Source organism: Monodelphis domestica, chromosome 2 (assembly GCF_027887165.1).
Source record: "Monodelphis domestica isolate mMonDom1 chromosome 2, mMonDom1.pri, whole genome shotgun sequence".
In the NCBI taxonomy this organism is placed as follows: domain Eukaryota; kingdom Metazoa; phylum Chordata; class Mammalia; order Didelphimorphia; family Didelphidae; genus Monodelphis; species Monodelphis domestica.
The window spans coordinates 106,692,087-106,711,542 of record NC_077228.1 but is presented as its reverse complement, the minus strand read 5'-3'; the positions used below and the strand labels follow the sequence as shown (position 1 = coordinate 106,711,542).

Below are 19,456 nucleotides of genomic sequence, written 5' to 3'. Positions count from 1 at the left end.
GACTCCACGGCAGGTACTCTATCCACTGCTCTACCTAACATAGACAAGTCAGTCTCTCTGATCCTCAGTTTCTTCCATAATATAAGGTGAGGTTGGACTAGATGAGATAAACCGATGGGGAAATTGAAGTCCAAAATCATGGTTTACAAGCAGGGACAATGGTTGAGGTTTCCAGATGCCCAGTCTCAATTCAAGTGACCTCCCCCCTCAATTCCTTAAATACATCCTCTCCTGCAAGGGACATTTCAACAGACATATTTCAGCAGCCTCCAACCGAAGGGATAATAATAAAAAAATAAGAATCCCTTCTGTACTTGCAGTGGCGTTATCTTTTTCCAAGGACTTTCATACAGATTACTGAATTGGAACCTCACGATGAGCTTGGGAAGGACACAGGGCAGATATGATCTGAATTTGACAAACGAAGCAATTGAAGTTCAGAAATTCCATAATTTGCCCAAAGCCAATTGCATGAGGACTATAGTTTAAGTCCCTGGGCTTTTTTCCCCCAGTGCATTATGACTTCCTAAAAGGATAGAGTGAAAAAAACACTGGGTTTTTTAATTAAAGGACCTGAATTAAATTCCCCTCTTTGCTACTTCATCACTTATTCACTTTAACTTTCTATGCCTCAGTTTCTTTACCTGTAAAATGAGAGAGCTGGGCCAAATGACTTTCCTGTACACCTAGGACCACTTAAGTTCTTTATCTAAAATCTTTCATTAACCATGAGAAAGTTATTCTATATTTCCAAGCATCATTTTCCCAATGAAAATATGAGGGAGAAACCTTCATAGTATGCTGAAATTAGAGTTAAGGACTTGAGTTGGAATCCCAGGCTCTGGGAATATGAGATTGGATTTGAACTCTGTCCTTCTGCCATGACCTAACTGTATATGAATTCTGGGCAAATAATTTTATTTCCTGGGCCTCACATTTTGCCTTTGTAAAATCAAGAGGTTGAACTAGCTCTGGGGGATCTTTAAAGTTCTTTCCAGCTCTAAATTTTTCAGCATATCATTCTTCTTTCCTCCCTGTGGGTATATTAATATTAATAATAATAGCTCAAACCTATTGACTAAGGTTTACAAAGTACTTTTCATATGCTAATTTATTTGATCTTGGAAGGTAGGTTCTAATATAAGTCTCATTTTATACATGAGGAACCTGAGACACAACCAGGGTAGGAGACTTACCCAGGGTCACCTAATTAGGAGGTATAAAGCAGGCTTTGAACTTAGAACTTCCTAAATTCAGGTCCTGTACTCAATTGAATTCAACCTAGCTCTTTAAAAGTCTTGAAGATAAATAAAATGGAGACAGGAAAATGTTATGTGAGTCCAACTGAGCTGATAGATGGCAATACTTTAAAGAATGAGTTCAGATTTGTAGGGTATTTTGTATTTTGTATTTGTATATTGTATTTTATTGGCCTGCATTGTGCTCTTTACAATCTACAAAACTTTTTTTAAACTTAGTATTGGTTCCAAGGCAGAAGAGTGGTATAGGCTAGGCCAATTATGGTGAACCTATGACACACATGCCAAAAAGGGCACCTAGAGGCCTTAGTGTGGGTATGCCTGCAGTCTCCCATCAAAGTTTGTTACTAGAAAGCCAGAGGGATTGGGGTGGAGGTGCTCCCTTCTCTATCTTGGTGTACCTGAGGACATTTCTCACTTCCCCTGGCCCCCTGCCCAGCAGCCCAATGCCCTGAGAATGCCCTGTCTGGAGTAAAGATTGGGGAAAGGAGGGGTATGAAGTACTTGATCTGGGGGAATGGGGTAGGGGTGGGGCCTGGCACTTCATCTCTATAAGTTTTGCCACCATTGGGTGGGCAATCAGGGTTAATAACTTATCCAGAGTCACACAGCTAGAATTTGAACCCAGGACTTCCCCTCTCCAGTCCTGGCTTTCTATCCATCAGACCACCACCTAGCTGCCTCTTCTAAACAGTCTTTTCATAGCCATTATCTCATGTGATCCTCACTGCAACCCAGATGAGGTTCAAATAATTTAATGATTCATTCAAAGTCTAATGTAAAGATTGACTTAGAATAGGTCTTCATATTCCTAATGTAATGCTGCTTCTATCTTCATCCATCACACAAATATTTATTATTGTTATTCAGTCTCATCCAGCTCTTTATGACCCCATTTTGGGGTCTTCTTGGCAAAGATACTAGAGTGGTTTACCATTTCCTCCTCCAGATCATTTTACAGAGAAGGAACCAAAGCAAACAAAAGCAAGTGATTTGTCCAGCGACACACACCTAGTAAGTGTCTGGGCCTAGATTTGAACTAATGAAGATGGAACCTGCTGATTCCAAAACCAGTATCTATGTCATTGTGTCATGTAGCATTGATTAAGTGATTTCTAAATGGCAGGCAATATTCTAAACACTGGGGTACCCCAAAAAAGCAAAAACAGTTCCCAGAGGAGCTTACCTTCTATGTCAATTATGCAAATATGTAATTATTTAAATAATCCAGCACATATAAGATACATACAGAGCAGAGAGAAGTTAATCTCAGAAGGGAGAGGCACTGGAAGCTGTGGATGGAAAAAGTCTCCTGCAGAAGGTCGGATTTGAGCTGAATCTTGAAAGATGCAAGGCATTCTAAGTGGTGGAGGGGAGGATAGAGTATTTCAGGAACAGATGCCACAACTGGAAATTTTTGGGTCTATACAAATAATGAACATTTTACACTACAAAGAAAACTTCTGAAGTATTTGCCTCAAGTTAATACATTTGTCCTCAAGATCTCCAAGAAAAATGTCGGTAGAGAATGTGCAAAGAACATTAAACTTGGAGTCAGAATTTTGATTCTAATTTGGGCAAGTTACCTCAGGCCATTAGCCCTTAGTTTTCCTAACTGGAGGAAGGGAATTATAATTAATTAATAATCTTCTTTCAAAAGAAAATTATTTCCTATCAACAACTTTGTAAAGTGCCACAAAAAAAATGAGCTACAATGTATTTTCTGTAAAATGAGATCATAAGCACTACTGACTGAAGAATACAGAGAATAGAAGAACCCAATGGGTTTTTTGGTCTATTCATTTTTTGATTTTCTAAAAATAATTGGTAGGACAAAATATAACCTTAAAAAAAGCATTCCTTTAAAGAGGGTCTTTATGGTGTTGTTGTTTTGAACCCCTACTATCCATCTTAGAATCAATACTGTGTATCGGTTCTAAGGCTAGACAATGGGATTTAAGGGACTTGGTCAGGGTCACACAGTGAGGAAGTGTCCGAGACCAGAATTGAATTCAAGACCTCCTATCTCTGAGCCAGACTCTCAGTCCACTGAGTCACCTAGCTGCTCTCTCCTATCTTTATGCTAAGATCATGCAAGATTCCCTGATAGATGTAACCACAGAGATACCTTTTATTAACAGTTCTGGAGCAAGGGACATAACAGGGTTTGCCACTTTCATAGAGGACATGAACAGGGAGATCCTGGTGTGATGTTGTGGAAGTGAGAAAATGGGAAAAGTTTGCAATGGAGTCGGAGTAACTGGGATGGCTGAGCTGTTGCTCAAAGGAGAACATTCTGATTGGAATGTGAGGAAAAAAGAATCTGACCAACTGAAGTCTGGGGGTCTTTTGGCCTTGGAGACAGAAAGGAGAAGGGGTCTCTTGGCTTTGGGACAGAAAGAAAGGACAAAAGTTCAGCTCTCTCTGATTTTCTCTGCTATGATATAGTGACTGAACTTCCAGACCTGTTAACCCATTTTCCCAATCTGAACTATATTCCACCATCCTTCAACCTAGGAATTTATTCTAGAGATAGGGAAATCCTAAACCCTCTTTCCCTCCATTTTCTTATCTTTCCTTTCTCCCAATAAACCCCTTACTTAATCTTAGAGAAGAGAAAGAAGTGATTTGATACACCATAATATTTACTCTGAGTTGATTTAGAAAGACTAACAGAAGAAGCAATTGGAAAGGGAGGGAGGAAGGGAGGAGGAGGAACAAGGAGGGAGGGAAACTAAGGAGGGCAAAAGGAGGAAGGGAGAAGATTAACAGCTCTGATCTTCAGTTATCATTTATCATCAAATAATCCCTTATTACACTGGGCAGAAAAAAATTGATTCTTTAAAGATAAAGAGTCCTCCAGATGTTTTTAGAAGACAATGTATTAATAGCCTCAAGCTCCAGAATAGGTCAGGGCTTCCTCCATGAGATCCACAACCACTAGAGAGAGACCAGTCTATTGATCTATACAGGAAAAAGCAGTGAGATGAAAAATGACAATTGTTAAGTCAGTGAGTATTTATCAAGCACTTACTGTATGCCCCCAAAATGGTTCCTGCTTTCAAGGAGCTCACAATATTAATAGAAGAGGCAACATGCAAACAGTTTTGTTAAAATAAGGTGTAGATAGATACAAAGATAGATGGCTAAATACAAAGACAGACAGATACAGAGATCCATATCTATTCATCTACGTATGAATATATGGATATTCCCTATTCCCAAGGAGATCACCATAATAGGAGACAACATGCAGACAACTTTGTTCAAATAAGATTCAAAAAGATAGATACATAAATAAGAGATGGATATATAGATAGATAAGATACAGATAGATAGATGGATGGATGGTTATCTATATCTTATTTGAACCAAGCAGTTTGCATGTTGTCTTCTCTATTAAGATTGTGAGCTCCTTGAGAGCAGAGAGTATCATCTGTGTATCTATCCATCTGTATATCTATGTGGCTATCTACCTATCTGTCTGTCTGTCAATCTACACAGGCTAAATTGGAGATTATCTCAGAGAGAAGGCACTAGCATTAAGGCAAATCCAGAAAGCCTTCCTGTAGACAGTAGGATTTTGGATGGGACTTGAAGGAAGCCTGGGAAGCCAGGAGGCAGAAATGAGAAGGGAGAGCATTGAGGATATGGGACACAGCCAGTGACAATACCCAGACCTGAGAGATGGAGTGCTTTGTGAGAGGAACAGTGAGGAAGTGGTCCCACTTGTGACATGTTGTTGGTGGGAAGCTCACTCAGCCTATGACTACACATATTCTACAAGTGGACAATGAGCCAGGCCCAAAATTGAACAGGTGGGAGAAAAAGGGCTAGAATGGCATTTGGGAAACTGTTCAGATATTTCGATGAAGTCAAACTACTTTCTTACATAAAAATTCATAAAAAATTAATATTCTTCCAATCCTCTTCCACAAAGAGGACTTAAAGATGAATCAGGTTGAGATGAAGACAGGATACTATATATGGCTATGAATCATAAACTCTGATCTCAGAAGAATATGACTTGTACATGACACAAAAGCAGTGGGGAGGATATACAGAGAGTAGTAGCTGACCACTTTATTGCCAAAGATGACTTCTGTGTGACAAGTAGTTTAAGAAGACACCACCCAGGAAATGTGCTCAGCAAGCAGTGGGTTGGTCATATAGTGAAAGCAAAAGATAAAAGGATAGAACAAGTGCCACATTGGTATCCAGAAAGTGGCAAAAAGCCTCTAGCAAATTGGGTAGAATCTCTATGGAGGATTTATGGAGGCAGGAGCAGCACAAGATGAGATACCTTGAATGGGTAGGGATGGTAGCAGGACCCACACTAGTAAGATCAATGAGGTCATTGACACAAGTAAATGAAAACATTGCATAAACCATCCACAAACCTAAGCTATTTTAAAAATGATTATCATTCTCATGTGACAATAGGAAAAGCAAGAGTGTAGAGTGGCCAAAGGGCTTTCCTAGGGAGCTAGTCTTAGAGGGAAGTCTCTACTACTAAGGCAGATCAGGAAAGATTTCCTGGTGATGCAATAAAAGAAGGAAGTTGAAGAAAATGCCCTACCCCAGCACTGGTGAACCTTTTAGAGATTGCACACCCAAACTGCACCTTCAAGGGGCCTGTGATCTCCCCACATTACTCAAGACAGTGGAGGGAGGAAGTCTTGGCATTGGGCAGCTGGGCAGAGGAGCAGAGCATGCAAAAAAATGACCTCAGGAGTAGTGCAGAGGGGGAACAGAGCAGCCCCCTCTGGCACACTGGGGCACGTGTGCTAACATGGCCCTAGCCCTTCACAGTATAACAAAATACCTGTCAGCATTTCTAGGACAAGTCTGTATCTGTCACAGGGCTCCCTGGCATTTTGTTGCCCCTCTGCAGATCATGATCTTTCCTTGACTCTGAAAGACTTAGCTGACATTACTGAGGATCCTCTGTATGCCAAGGTCTTGGATCATTGCTCTGAACCATCCAGAATGCAATGACCTGGTCCTGGACATTCCAAAGATAGTGTAACCTTCCATCATCATAGGAATTTCCCCCCCCATCTCTTACCCCAACCTTGCTAATTATCAAAAAGCTGATGGCAGCCATTTAGTCTCCCCAACTCCCATCTTTCTCTTTCTCATTATCTCTCTGCCCCCCTCCCTGCCATATACTCAGCTTAAATGCTTTTTGAAAAGAATTTTTTTAATTGCACACATAGAAAACATTCTTTCTTTTTTTTTTTAACCTTTACCTTCTGTCTTGGAGTCAATATTGTGTATTGGCTCCAAGGCAGAAGAGTGGTAAGGGCTAGGTAATGGGGGTCAAGTGACTTGCCCAGAGTCACATAGCTGGGAAGTGTCTGAGGCCAAATTTGAACCTAGGACCTCCCGTCTCTAGGCCTGGCTCTCAATCCACTGAGCTACCCAGATGCACCCAGAAAACATTTTTTCTGACACAGATAGAGATAGAAATTCAGCAAAACAAAGACATGAGAATGTTACAAAGTCTCTGCAACCAAAGAGAAGTTCTGGAGGGAAAAATAATGAAGAACCAGTCTCTCTAGCCATCAGTGAGTAATCCCATGCACAGAGCTTTAAGGGATGTTCTTAGCTTCCAGAGCCTTAAAAAAGGCTTTATGTCAGTCAAGAGACTGACTTTAAAAAGTCACTTTTTTAAACGTCTTCTTCAAATAAAAGAAAACCTGCTTAACCTCTTTCCTCCCCACTATGAGTTAGCTCCATGTTTCAGAAAGAAAAACTCTGAGCCTGTGTGAATAATGGCACCCTTGAAATAGAAGAATCAGGAGGAAGGTCACTATTTAGGAGAAAGATCATGTTCAAAGTTACAAGGATGTGGGGCAGCTAGGTGGCCCAGTGGGTTAAGAGCCAGCCTTGGAATTGGGAGCATCTGAGTTCAAATTTGACCTCAGAGACTTTCTAGCTGTGTGACTCTGGGCATTTAATCCTAATTACCTAGCCTTAACCTCTCTTCTGCCTCTGAAGACAGAAGGTAAAAGTAAAAAAAAAAAGTTACAAGGATATGGTTGAACTCCAGAGCTTGGAGATGTCCTGCAGGCAGGTTTATGCAATGAAGATGCAGTCTCTAGATCAGAAGAGAGATCAACATCAGTGATGGAGATTTGGCAGTTTGGTGTGAGTAGGCAGTTGAAGCTGGGGAAGTGAAGGAGACTGCTGAGAGAGTATAAGGAGCTAAAGTAAAACAGAAAAGGGGGGAATACTTACCTTAATGAATTGGAAGAAGGAGAAGAAACAGGAAAAAGATGAGTCCTACTAATAGTAGCTGGGCAGCTGGGTGGCGCAGCAGATAGAGCACCAGGCCTGGAGTCAGGAAGACTTGTCTCCCCAAGTTCTAATCCAGTCTCAGACACTTTCTAGCTGTGTGACCTTGGGCAAATCACTTAACTCTGTCTCCCTCAGTTTCCTCATCTGTAAAATGAGTCAGAGAAAGAAATGGAGAACTACTCTAGTATCTTTGCCAAGAAAACCCCAAATGGACTCACAATTGAAATGAATGAAGAAGAACAACAATTAATAGTAGGTTACAAAAGCTCCGACCTGGTTATTTTGCAGTGGCATAAAACAAAGCCTAAGAAAATCGCTGTCTTGCCCCAAATGGGTTAGTTACTCCCTCCTCCCAAGTGACCTTGGGCAATAGTAGCAGAGGGAGCACATAGGCCACAAATCCCTTGGCTCCCAAATCAGTCTTTCTAGCCTATTATTTAGTTCTTTAAACTAAATGGAATATTTTTTCTTACAACAGCCTTGTAAGGCCCTGTATGAAGATAAGAGCCATCTTTTATCTAAACTTTGTTTCTGTGAATTCAGTTTTTCTTTTTCCCCACCCTTACGTTCTAAGAATTGAGACTAAGTATCAGTACAAAGGCAGAGGGGTGGTAAGGGCAAAGTCAGTGATGGTGAACCTTTTAGAGATGGAGTGCTGGGCCCGCCACCACCCTCCCCCACTGAATGTCATTGGGCTGCTGGGCAGAGAGGCCGGGGATGTGAAAAAATGTCATCAGACCGATGGAGAGGGGGAAGGGAGCAGCTCTGCTTAGGTCCCCCTCTGCCTTTCTAGTTACGAATTCTGGCTCATGAGCCCACAGAGAACGCTCTGTGTGCCATCTTTGGCACCTGTGCTACAGGTTTGCCATCACTGGGCCAGGAAATGGGGGTTAAATGACTTGACCACAGTCACGCAGCTATGAAATTCTATTTCTGATATTATATGCTGTTAGACAAATGGGCAAGGCATTCACTCTCCTTAACCTCAGTTTTGTCATCTGTAAAATGGAGATAACATCTTTAGTACCTACTCTCAAAAATTATGAAGCTCCAATAAAACAAATCTAAATGATTCTGAAGACTTTAAAGCAAAATTTAAATGTCAGCTGTAATTATTATTGTTATTATATTATATTATATAATTATTATTGTTATTATTAAACCTACCAGAGGGGCCAGCAAGGTTGCTCAGTGGATTAAGGGTTGGCTATGCAGGCCAGAGGTTCATGGGTTCAAATCTGACCTCAGATACTTCCTAGCTATGTGTCCCTGGGCAAGTCACTTTCGGGGTCTTGGTTTCTCCATCTATAAAAGGAGGGGATTGGACTAGATGGCCTTCAAGGGCTATTCTAACTTCAAATCTGTGAATACAGGGCTGGCTGAGGATGTACTATGCTGAAGAGATATTATCAGAGGAAAAGTAAGTCCCCCCAAAAAGCTAACGTGGGAAAAGGTCACTATGCAGGACACTGTCCTTACATAGAGCCCTCCTTTTCCCTATTGGGTAATGATAGTAGAGGTTGTTTAAAGAGGGACACTGGACCTACTAGTTGGAGGTTTGACCTGGGTTCCATTTTATCATATATTCCTAACAATTCTTGGAAACAAGGCCACTGGAGATTATAGAAGAATTCAAGGCCACATATCCTCCCCATGAGCTTTTGCTTCTGGAGCAATCCTCCTTTGTCTATCATGGATTTGTCTTTGTTCTTGTTCGGTGGTGTCAGTCATGGCTGACTCTCCATGACCCCATTTGGAGTTTTCTTAACAACAACAGTGGTTGCCGTTTCCTTCTCCAGATCATTTGACAGATGAGGAAACTGAGGCAAAGAGTGAAGTGATTTGCTCAGGGTAATACAACTAGTAAGTGTCTGAGACTAGATTTGAACTCAGATCTTCCTGACCCAGGCCAGATGCTCTATCCACTATGCCACCTATCTGTCCTCTATTATGGATTGTGTCCTAAAACTACTATTGGACAAAATAGGTTCTGTTGGGAAACTTTAGGATTATAAAATCACAGATCAGAGCCAAAAATCAGCTTAGAGATCATCTACTCCAAGCCTTTTGCTTTACAGATGAGGAAACAGAGGTCCAGGGAGATGAAGTTTCTTGCCCAAGGCCGTATCGGTCACCAGGATCTAACCTGGCTAGGCTCTGTCTCTGCAGCAAGTCTTCTTTCCAGAGCATTGCTAAACCTTCTGTATTCCTGCCCAGTCCCCTAAAGGAGTTTCCTTTCTCCTATTCTCAACTCCCACTAATGGTTTTGTGCCTTTTCCTTTAGTCTCAGGATATATGCTGCACTTGTTATTTACACATTATTTATCATTTAAAGATGGCAGCTGGGTATCTCAGTGGATTGAGAGCCAGGAGTTCCTGGGTTCAAATCTGGCTGTAGACACTTCCTAGCTGTGTGACCCTGGGCAAGTCACTTAACCCCCATTGCCTAGCCCTTACACTCTTCTGCTTTAGAACCAATACACAGTATTGATTCTAAGATGCAAGGCAAGAGTTTTTCTTTTGTTTTGTTTTAAATAAAGATGTAAGGGGCTTGAGGAGGCTAGCAGTACCGTGGAGAGAGCACCAGACTTGGAATCTGGACCACCTGGGTTCCCATCTGGTCTCAGAAACTTACTAGCGGTGTGACCTTGGGCAAGTCACTTAAGTATCTGAGGCCAAGATGGGAACCCAGGTCCTCCAGACTCCAGGAGCTCTATACACTGTGCCACCTAGCTGCCCCTCAATCATGATGTTTTGAATGAAAAAATAAATGATCTAGAAATGCCTGATAAGTATTGCAGGCAATGCCCTTCTCTCCATCATTTTAATTTTCAAATCTCTTTACAATGTGGCACCACCTAAATGTTTCCATTCTTATCTCATACCATTCACCTGTATCCTTTGGGCTTCAATACAATTATAAAAGGACAAAGAATTAAAGGACAGATGAATAATAATGACTAGTATTTATAGAGCACTTTCAGGTTAGCGAAGAGTTTTTCTTACATTACATCATTTTATCCTCACGACCCTAGGAGGGCGAAGCTGTTATTATAATTATTTCCCCCATTTTACAGATGAAGAACTTGTGACCGACAAAACTGGCTTGCTCAGGGTCCCACAGCTACGGGGTGTCTGAGGTCATGTCTGACGGAGGTTGTCCTGTGTCTAGGTGAGACGCTCTTCACCGTACCATCGAAGGACCCAATCAAAGACAGGAAGGTGCTGAGGCTCTCTGGGGGCAAGGACACGCATAGAGACGTGGATGTTGTCGTGTGTCTATGTATATTTGCACATATGCATGCTGCTGCTTCTGTCCTCGGTCTTGCTTCTATCACAGGAAGAAATGGTCTCTATGTGGGAAACAGGCTCATCCCAAAGGACAGAACTAAAAGGACTTTGGAGACGATCTAATCCAAGCCCTTTATGTTAGACAAGAATGCCAGGGTCCAATGGTGGTCCTGGGGGCTCAGCCATTATGCTTCTCACGTCAGAGAGCCAATGGCAGCTAGCAGCTGGGTCCAGGGGCACAACGTCAGGATGGCACCCTTGGGCAACAGCTTCTCCAAGGAAATGACGCCCTCACTGCCCTGTCCAGTTCATGCCATCGACGAGGGATCTCCGGACAGCATCAGCACTCCAGGGAGGGAGCTCAGGGCTAGAGCAAAGCAGGTGACCAGATCTCTTCTCTCCTCCCTCCCTTTCCCAGTCCACCTCATCTCTCCAGGAATGCCATCTCCTCCTCCCTGCCCACCCCCTCTGCTTTTTGTTGCTCTGTCTGATCTAGCCATATGCCCATAAGCAATGGGATCTTGGGAGGAGGCACTGAGGGAGTAACTTGGCATCAGGAAAAGAGGGATCCTAGAGGGCTGCTGGCTGAAGTGGTAAGAAAAGCACCAGGAAGGTGAGGGTAGGGAGAGGAAGAGAAGGAGAGCAGAGGCTGGGCCTCCATTTTGTCTTTCAAGTTGATGGGGGAAAAAGGGATGAAGAAAGGCTCCAAGCCCCAAAGGCAAACCAGTCAGCCGGCTAGCATTGGAGAAACTACCCGTGAGGAGATTGTCCCTGCCCTGGCTACACCAGGTGGCGATAAGGTTGGGATTCTGCAGTGGAGGACCCGAGGCCCTCAAGAATCCAAACCTAAGTGAGGCTTGTCCCCATTTGTTTAGCAGGAGCCCTACATCTCCAGCCCAGGGCATCCTTATTCATTAGGGAAAACATTTCCTTTTTTTCTTCCTCATACACACCTCGGCGAACCAGACAAAACAAACCACTATTCCCAGGGTCAGGGAATACTGCCCATGGTTTCTCCCACTTTCTAGGAAATGCAAACTCCTTGAGGCCAGGGACTTTCATTTCTTCTCTTTGTCTCTTCCCAACCTGTTTGTAGAATTGGACTGAACTTATTCACCCAGTTCTCTGCAACTGGAATGGCCTCCATTCCTTCCCAAGAATAGGCCTACTCATCCAACTAACAGCCCCATTCTAAAGGCTGTCTCCTAGGGTAAGCCTGATGGCCTCAGGCCTCCTTGACAAAGTCCTCAGTGGGTATTGTTTCAGCTGGCCTTTTGCACCTCCCAAATGAACTTATAATTAAGCATTTTAATTATGGGTCTTTTCAGCCTCCATTAGACAAGTAAGCTTTAAGAAGGCCAAAACCTGGAAATATATAAAATCTCCCCAGCATTCAGCACACATGCTTCATAAATGTTTGTTGATTTGAACTGAATTCCCTTCTTTCTCCATCAAAAACCCAAAAGCCCATCAGCAGAAAGGACTTTGAGTCAGGGACTGGGGAACTCTCACCCCCATTGTGAAGAAACTGTCTCTGGGCCCAGTGAAGAAAAGTATCTTTAAAAGAGAGCTTGGAACTTAGTAAATCAAGCGTCCACTGTTTTTTTTGGAGTTGCTCCTATTTAAAGTCTTCTTCTCCCCTACCTGCTATCCCCTTTATTCTTCACTTCAGGTGGAATCCCAGAGAAAGGTTAAAGACTTCTGGTGGCAACAAAACAGAGACAGACTGGGAAAAACAACAACACCAACAAGGTTCCTGTCCTCCAAAAGAATACAGAGGCAGTTGGGTTGCTCAGTGGTTAGTGTCAGGCCAGGAGATGGAAGGTCCTGGGTTCAAGTCTAGACTCAAATACTTCCTACCTTGGTGATCTTGTCAAATCACTCAACTCCAATTGCCTATCCCTTACTACTCTTTTGCTTTGGAACCCATATTTTTATCTATTCTAAGACAGAAGATAAGTTTTTTTTTTAAGCATACAAATACACATAGATAGGGCACAGATACATAGAAATAAGCATTATATGAGGAGTAGAATGTGAGAAGGGCAAAGGGGAGATTTAGATAAAGAACTTGAGGAAAATTTGAAGGAGAAATTCATTTCATTTGTTAGGGGACAGAGAAGGCTTTTTAAAGGAAGTAGCTCCTCAAGGGTGCCTTAAGAAGAGGGATAAATTCTAGAGTGCACACATTTTGGAGGGAGAGAGTCTTGAGGCCATTCAGAACCAGACTGGGAGAAGGAACAGGGTACAGGAAAGCCTCTTCAGGCTGGAACACAGAGTGCATGAAGAGGAATAATGTGAAATAAAGATTAAAAGGTAGGCTGGAATCAGACTGTGGAGAGCTGGATTTTATATTTTGTTCTATAGTTGAGAGGGAGCCAGTGAACAGGTTTGAGCAAAAAAGTGCAAGGCCAAATGTGATTGTTAGAAAGAGAATTTCAGGGGATGTTTCAGATACATTAAGAGATCAGAGAAACTGGAAGCAAAAGGACCAATTAGAAGGAATGAGTAGTGTAGTACAGGGATTAAAATGGGGAATAGGTACTGGAACAGGAAATAATGACCAGAGCAGTGATGGTGAAACTTTTAAAAACAGAGTGCCCAAATTGCAACCCTCACACTGAATGTGGGTCCCCTGCCTTACCCCAGACAGGGGAGAGAAGAAGTGCTCCATTGGGCTGCTGGGCAGAGGGGCAGATCATGTGAGAAATGTCCTCAGGCCACAGGTGGAGAGGGAAAGGGGAGCAGTCCCCTCTGGCACCCTCTGGCATGTATGCCATAGGTTTACCAACATAGGACTAGAGAGTAGAGAAGAAAATGTTTTCACCTTATGCAAAGCTCTCCCTTCTCATCTCAACCTCCTCTTGTCTCCCTTGGCTTTCTTCAAGTCCCCCTTGAGACATCCTTCTGTAAGAAGTTTTTTTCTGGTCCTCCTTAATTTTGATGCCTTCCCTCTATTGATTATTTCTGATTTATCCTGTATATAGCTTTTTTTTTTTGCATAGTTATTTGCATATTGTCTCCCACATTAGACTATAAACTTTTCCCCCACCTTTAAACCTTTACTTTCTGTTTTAAAATCGATCCTAAGCATCAGTTCCAAGGCAGAAGAGCAGCAAGAGTTAGACAATAGGGGTTAAGTGATTTGCCCAAGATCACAGGGCTAGGAAATATCTGAGGTCATATTTGGACCCAGGACCTCTTGCCTCTAGAAATGGTTCTCAAGTAACTGAGCCACCTATATATTCCCTTTATTAGTTTTAAGACTCATTTAAAATACCTCAGATAGTGAGCCATTAGGGTGCCCCCCTCTACATCTCCTATTAATACATCACACCTATGTTGCACTTTTGCACCTGAGTGTCTCAGTGGACTGAGCACCATTGAAGAAATGGCCAACCATCTCAGTGTCTTTGCCAAGAAGCCATTATGGGTATTATGGTTCACAGGACCACAAAGAGTTGGACACAACTGGTTGATTGAACAAACCACGTGTTTGCAAAACAAGAAAAATTCCATCCAATAATCTTATTTGATCCCCCCCTAAGAAAAACTCCATCCAATAATCTTATTTGATTACCCCCCTCCCCCCACCACCGCACACCAAGACCCTGTGAGGTAGGTGGTAATTTTACACTCAGTTTCTTCCATTATAAGCATAGTGGGCAAGGGGGTGGTATAGATCAAATGTCCTGGCAAATTCCTTCCTATTCATAATTTCAACTTCCAACTCTTGGCTTTTGTGATTCCCATTTACTAATAGTGTCTATGCTCTTACAGGTCCTATTGGACAATTCTGTTCAGCAAGCATTTATGAAGCAGCTACTACGTGCTAGGTGCCCACAAGGAGTCTGATCTACTCTGCCATTCCTTACCTGGGAAGTAGAGATGGTACCTGGTTCTCCTGGGCCCTTATTCTCCAGGTCCCCATAATAATACTAGGTGACATTTATACAATGCTTTAGTTCAGCTCTTTATAAACATCTTTAAGGCTCACAACAACTCTATCAAGTGAAGTAACATCCTAGGCATTCTATCCCCATGTTACAGATGAGTAAATTGAGACTCAGAAATTAAATGCTTTGCCGACGATCTCATGGCTAGGAAGTGTTAAAAGGCAAATGGGATTCAAATTCCAGCCTACTGAACACAACTGCTTCCCCTGGTCTATCCTGCTGGCTCCAGCTAGGTTTAGGAATCCAAGCTGGACCTAAGAAGGTCTGGATCAACTAGAAAAAATGGCTATTGTGTAATCTGTATTAAGAATATTTACTGGATTTTGAATAAGATCTCTTTCCTACTGCTTCTTACTTGATCTTGGGTAAATAATTCCCTCCTCTGGACCCTAGTTTCTTTGACTCTAAAATAAAGGGGTTTGACTAGATAATCCCCCAGTTCCTTTTACTTTGTCCTTTGGGATAGAACTTTCCCCTAAATAGAAGGCAGGGAGATAGGGGAGAGGAAGGGAATCAACGGTAGACTTTGGCTCCACCAGCTCCTTCTAATACTTACTTCTCTGGTTCTCTTGTTCTACATATGCAGAAGCTGAGTACCCCTCTGGCCCTCCTCACTACCACCTAGATTACGAATCATCAAATGGTAGCTAGCACAGGAGTCAACGTTGGCAATTGTCCAGTCATCTTGCAGATGGGAAAGTAGACTCAGATAGGCGAGATGACTTTCCTAAGGTCACAAAACGAGTCTGGGGCAGGGCCACGGCTAGAGTGTGGGCCTCCTAACTTCCAATCTAGAGTTCTTTCCACGAGGCAACATTTGGGTAATGAGGCAGTATTCGAGCCTGTCTTAGAATTCCTGGTATCCTTCTACTTTCCCAAATCCTGTTCTTCCCAGGTTCTCTACCCACTTGGTCATTCCAATTATTGAATTCCTAAAGACGCAGGACTAATGTCTAATAAAACTATGAGTCTGAGAAATTTAGGGATAAAAATTAGTACTAGGTTGCATTAATTTCCAGGTGATTGAGAACAGGTGATATTACCCTAGAGTAGCCTACAGCAGTTACCTGGATGGTCTAGGAGACAGAATTTGTTGTTGAGTCATTATGCTCATGGCTTACTCTTCACGACCCTATTTGGGGTTTTCTTGACAAAGATTACTGAAATGGTTTGCCATTTCCTTCTCCATCTCACTTTACAGATGAAGAACGGAGGCAGATAGGGTTAAGTGACTTGGCCAGGACCACATAGCTAGTAAGATTTGAACTCAGGAAAATAAATCTTCCTGACTCCTGGCTGGCCACTCAATCCACTGAGCCACCTAGCTGCCCCAGGAGATAGAATAGATAAAGTCAAATTAATTAAAGACAGACTTACTGGTAAAACAAGGCCAGGGATGTAGCTGGAACAGGGATTTAAATAGCAAACAATGGGCAAAGTTTAGGGATCAGAAAATTGGACTGGGGTTAAATCATGATGATTTTTGGATTGGGGGCACACGAGAACAGGAGTTTCATCCTGAAGATCTATGGGCTTAATAAGAACCTTTCTGTCTTCCGTGAGAGGAGGGCTAAGGCACAGAATCTTAGCAGTTTTACTTTTGTCTTTGTGTGTCCAGTCCTTAGCAGTTACTGGCACATAGAGGGTGATCAATGAATGCTACTTGACTGACAGGTTGACAGAACTTAGAACTGCAAAGGACTATTGAGCCTAGCTTTCATTTCATTTTATTTTCTTTTTAAACTGTTACCTTCTCTTACAATCGACACTAAGTATCAATTCCAAAACAGAAGAGTGGTAAGAGCTAGGCAATGGGGGTTAAGTGACTTGCCCAGGGTCACACAGCTGGGAAGTGTCTGAAGAAAGATTTGAACCCAGGACTGCCCATCTCTAGGTCTGGCTCTCCATCCACTGAGCCACCCAGCTGTCCCTCTAGCTTTCATTTTATAGATGAAGGACCTAATGCCCAGAGATGAAAGCAACTTGCTTTCAATCTCACAGGTTGTAAGTAATAGAACTTAGAGCCGTCCTTAGATCCTCTGACTCAGAGAAAGTACTCTTCCTATTATACAAGGCAAGTCTCTGAAGGATTTTAGAATTATCTCATTTCTTAGATCACTAGCCTACTTTAACTCACTGGACCACAGTTTCCTGGGCTGTAAAATGGGGATAACACCTGTAGAATCCACTTCCCAGAGTTGTTGTAAGGATCAAAGAAGGTGATGTAAGTGCTTTGCAAACTTTAAAAGGCATATTATAATAAATGTTAGCTATTATAATTAGTGTATATTTCATGAACTGGAGCAATGGTCACATGTTTGTTCTGCACTGTGATTCCTTGTACTAGTTTGTATTTTTTCAGATCCTTTTTTTTCTTACCTGCAAGTATACCTGAACACAAAAATAAACTTGATTTGGGAATATGTATCAATAAGAAGATGGGAAACTGGAGTTTAGAATGCTAGAATGCCAAAGGACAATCTCCAAAGCTCAAGATCAATCGGTACCATTGCCCAAGTGGTCTGGGATGGCAAATGAGACGAGCCCAAGGTCAGGAATTGGGACTTGAGACCATGCTTGGCTAGCTGTGGTTATGTTATTAATAAGCTGGCACCTGAAAGCCCAAAGAGTTCTTCATGGTTTACAAAGCTTTTTAGTCTCTTGACAACAAGCCTAAAGAGACAGTCAATAGAAGGATTAATAACTCCATATTACCATGCCATAAGAAATGATAGATATGAAGAATATCGAGAAGACCTGTTCAAAGTGATGCAAATAAAGTAGAACCAGAAAACTAACTCTGTTATATGCCTCTGTTATAAAGGATAACTCTCTAGGTTGGGGAGGGAAATACTGGCCAGTGAAAAAAGGATATAATTTCATTATGTGAGACAAATGAAGGAATTAAGGAAAGGGAGAGAGAGAGAATAAGAGAAAAATAGTATGAAGGGCCCAGACCAAATGGCCTAGGCCTGAGTCTCTTAAGAGAGACTAGTCAGTCTTTAATCACTCACCACAAGATTTGTCCCAAGCAAAACTCCAGTCCTGCACTGAAATCCTCAACTCCTGAACTGAGTTTAGAGAGCCAGCTCCTCTAAACTAACTCCAAACTTCCCACTAAGTTCAGAGAGCCAGCTCCTTTTAAAGAGAAATTTCTCTTATGTCACCTCCCCTAAATTTTCACATCTACCAATTACAGTAGACGTTTTTCCCAGGACTGATCATTCTTAGTTCACATCTTCTTTTGTTCTCACCTTCTCTGATTAGATTATATCTTCTGAGTATTTCACATCTCTTTGCTAAGCTTGCCCTTTGTAAGTTGCTTGACCTTTTAGTGATTAATTTAACCTTCATAGGTACTTTTGTATTTATATATATTTTTTGTATATTTGTATATATCATAGCACCCTTTTGTATTAGATCTAAAAATAGCCCTAGCTTAAGCTACACTATAAGTATGAGTTAGGGACTTTTCATTGTTCAGTAAGGAGTTTTACAACTTTATCTTCTCCTAAGGCACTGTCTGAGCAGGGTGGAGTAATTTTAAAGTTCTCAATACATTCCTGACGAAGTACCTGCATTGTTACAATAGTGGAATAGCTTAACCAAATCTTCTAAGGTATAGTCTGAGCAATTTTAAGATTCACAGAGGAATAGTCTTGCATCTGCTCTGGAATATCAACTTCTCCAGTGTGAATGAAAAATACACAGTACTTAGAAACTGGATTCATTGTCTTCTATACATAACATTTGCAAGACAATCAGAAACATTTTCTTTGCCATTACTGTCATCTTTATTCACCATACAATTCAACTTGCAGAGACAATATTTCTGTGTGATGTTTCCTGAATGCTCAAGCTGAATTTGATGCTCGACTTTTAGACCTTCAATTTTTATTAGGTTTCATGGACCACAGGCCTTTCCCCTTAGCAAGAAAAAGTCCAGGGTTCTTTCCCTTTTTCTACTTCATTTTTCATGCTCATTCATGTAGCCTGAGGCTCTCTAGTAATCTGTGGCTTTTTATACAAGTCCTTATAAAATTCAGACTCCAAAAACCGGGGATAGCAATTGTTCTCTATCAAACTCTAGACTCTTTTCTGGACTATAATGAAGCAGCCAGTTGTAGCCTCTTCAATATTCTGGGCAATCATGGTTTTAGTGTGAAAGTCTATATTTATCTCCTTTTCTATGAAGTCAGTATAAATTTTCCAGGCCTTTGAAGTCAACTTCTGGGGAGACTTGGTTTTCTTGAAATCTTTACAGGTCAGCCAGAATTCTATGTTTTCTTCACAAAACTCAGACTTTAAAAAAAGCTCAAAATGTGGCAAGACCATATTTATTGGCTAGGAGCTCATCAAATGTTTCTGACCACAGCTGTGCTTCTTCTGGAGCAGATTTAATAAAAGCTTGCTCTTTGCCTTTCTTGTGGGCTTTTGACTTCCCAGGTGTGGATGAAATTTTGTAGGAAGTAGCTTAATCTTGTCTTCCAGTCTTTTATGATCATTTGCTTCAGCTTTTCTCACTTCTCTGTCCTTTGGGTAACCACAGGCGCTTTTCTCCAAGGAACCGCAATTGGGTTGGAAAGTCAGAACATAACATTCTGCATGATACAGGGTTGTAGACAGCAGCCACTTCTCCACTCCTGA

The 19,456-nt window shown here is 41.8% G+C and overlaps 1 pseudogene; it reads right to left on the bottom strand.

The window, feature by feature from the left end:
- Window positions 1–7,725: 7,725 nt before the first annotated feature.
- Window positions 7,726–19,456, bottom strand: LOC130457122 (regulator of G-protein signaling 2-like; annotated as a pseudogene).